The sequence below is a fragment of the Charadrius vociferus genome, unplaced genomic scaffold (assembly GCF_000708025.1).
Source record: "Charadrius vociferus isolate BGI_N301 unplaced genomic scaffold, ASM70802v2 scaffold423, whole genome shotgun sequence".
Classification (NCBI taxonomy): domain Eukaryota; kingdom Metazoa; phylum Chordata; class Aves; order Charadriiformes; family Charadriidae; genus Charadrius; species Charadrius vociferus.
In genome coordinates this window covers 1,888,693-1,891,641 of record NW_009648149.1, presented here as the reverse complement: position 1 = coordinate 1,891,641, position 2,949 = coordinate 1,888,693, and positions in this window count along the sequence as shown.

The following is a 2,949-nucleotide window of genomic DNA, read 5'->3' as shown; positions in this document are numbered from 1 at the left end:
GGCTGGGAGAGTTGGGGGGGTTCAGCCTGGAGAAGAGAAGGCCAAAAAGGGGAGACCTCAGAGCCCCTTCCAGTGCCTAAAGGGGCTCCAGGAGAGCTGGGGAGGGACTCTTGACAAGGGCATGGAGTGATGGGATGAGGGGGAATGGCTTCAAACTGGAAGAGGGGAGATTTAGATAAGACCTTAGGAAGAAGTTCTCTCCTGTGCGGGTGGAGAGCCCCTGGTGCAGGTTGCCCCGAGCAGCTGTGGCTGCCCCATCCCTGGAGGTGTTCAAGGCCAGGTTGGACAGGGCTTGGAGCAACCTTGTCTAGTTGAAGGTTTCCCTGCCAACGTCAGGGGGTTGGACTAGATGGCCTTTAAAGGTCCCTTCCAACTCTAACCATTCTGTGATTCTGTGGTTCTATCCTGAGGGGCAGGCCAGGACCTGATGATGGCAGGGTCAGGACCACATCCAGGGCTTGGTGCCACAGAGCCAGGAACGTGATGGCCACGGGGGAGCCCCCATCTCCCCCAGGTTCTGCCTGCCCAGGCCCTGACCTCTGCCAGCCACTCACCGGAGGCAGCGAGAAGGACCAAGCTGGAGCTGCCGTGACTCTCGATGGTAGCACCCGAGCCAGGACACATGTAAGCTCCGCCGGTAAACCTGCCTGATGATTTTGCAGTGCCAGGACCAGGTGAACGGAGCCAGGAGACCTGCACAACTTGGCACACGGGGGCAGCCCAAAGACCTGGAGACTCCCACCCTGGTACCCAACGTGTTGCAGACAGTGCTTCCAGGTAGGCAACGCCATGCCCAGGAGCCTGAAGCAAGGCACAGCTCACCAAAAACATCACCGACCCTTCCCTGGGCCCAAGGAGAGGTGCTGATGCCATGTCTGGAGGATGTTCTTGCTACGGGACTGTCATTTCTAGAAGTCCTGCACCAGCAGAAGTTGAGGAAACGACCCTGCTCCAGATGGAGAGCGAGTCCACAGGCACCAAGCTGGAGACGTGCAAATACAAAACAGCATCTTGGCTACATGGAACTGAACGGTGGAAGAGGAATTTAAAAGGAATTTCTCATGTTTAGGTTGTATCATTAAGAAATGAGAACGGATATGAGACAATTGGCTACTTTGGGAAATTTACTCCACAAAGAGTACAGTGAGAAATCAGCAGACTCTGCCTTTCGGGGCGTTTGGTTTTGACCAGAATAAACCCACAGGATCAGAGCACCGCGTTCACCCCGTTCTCCCTGCGTCCACCTCCTCCCTGGCACCGGAGGGCACCCGGCCAGAACCTCTGCAGGACCCTGGGGCCGAGGTGGCCAACCGACTCCTGAGACAGGCACAGGCGCACCAAACCCGACAGCCCGGAAGGACCCGCGGGCAACGGTCACGGCTGCAAAAGCTTCCCCACACCCGACAGGCTCCCGCGTCCCTGAAAAATGAGACTTCCAAGCAAGAACCTCCAACGGGCGCTGGCAGAGCTGACAAACGCAGCTGCCGAGTTTGATAATGAACTCTGCATTGCGAGCTGACCGCGAGTGCTTTAAATTAATAATTTCTGGAATAACAGGGAGCTGTTTCACCCGGACACACTACAAACTGAGCCCAAACTCCCATTCCAGACGCTGCGGTTTTCACTTACTATATTGAAAGACCACAGCATGAAAAAAAACCCGACCCAAAGCAACTTATTTTTATAAAGTAACGCATGCGTCTCCGAGAAGTAAGATAGTTCAACATTTGCCGATTCCTTCCATTCTAGTGCTTTTTTTTTTTCCCCCTCCCCAATAAAAGACATAAGGTTTAAAAACCAGTTCCTGCAGAATTAAAAGATAAACCGTTCTCCTCCCATTTCGCTGGGGCAAGCCCAGGCTGGCTTTGCTCAGCCTTTCCTTCCCCACCCCCAAACCCCCTTTTTTGCCACTGGAAAGGTTTTGAGTTTCTCTGGAGTCTCTTCCCATCCGACAGGAATGACCTCGTTAGGAAAGTTTCGGTGCTTATTTTCCCAGCTGGTTACCTTTGTTAATAAATTAGATGTTTAAAACAAAAACAACCCCAAACCATAACATTTGAAAATTAAATTGCTGCGTTTCCTCATCTTCAAACAAACATAAGCAGCATTACTTTAATAGTCCTCCTAAGATTACTAAATCTCTTCTACGGGGAGATTTACAACCAACTAGGTCATCACCCAATAATACTGTTTTCCCTCCCAGTCCCTGGCAACCTACCCTTATTAACGAAGCCGCTGCGGCCATCTCGAGCCGCCGGATTTCTCGTGGGCTACGCTTGACTCCAGGCGACAGCACCGAACTGCAGAAAACTCTACAGATTTCTATCGGTGGCATATGCGGTTCCACAGAACTTGGGGTTTCGTGCCCCGGGAGCCCGAGGCAGGATTTTCTGGGACAAGGATGTCTCCAGGGATGTCTCCCAGAGGCATTAAGTCACTCTTTAAAGAAAAGACCACTCGGTCGGGGAGGGCACAGCTCCAGCTTCTAGGAAACAAGTCTTCACGCTCAGCGGGCAGCCCCGAGCCGAAAGCAAAGACACCCCGCGAGCCCAACTCATCCCACACCACTTTTCTCCTCGGGATCTCTCGTGGCCTCCAGCGCTCACAATCACAACTACTCATTCTCTATTAAACGGACCCAACCCCACAGTTTCAACGAGTTTTCCAGTTCACGTGGCCGGTGTGGTCTCATGCTGCTGTAGGCAGGAGGTGACATGGGGGTCCCCCACGGCTGTAGGAGCGCACAGGGAGTGACAAGCCCGGTCCCTCCGCAAGCAGCAACGCTGAACCGGGGCTTGGCAGACCTGAGCTGGACGACGACAGATTCCCCAGTCCCAGAGCAGCCCCCGGCACGGCTGCAACTCTCCCTTGTCTCTGACTCACAACCTAAAAAGAGACAAAACGAACAGTCCCACCAAGAGCCTCCTCTGGCCACCGTGCCCAAGGCAC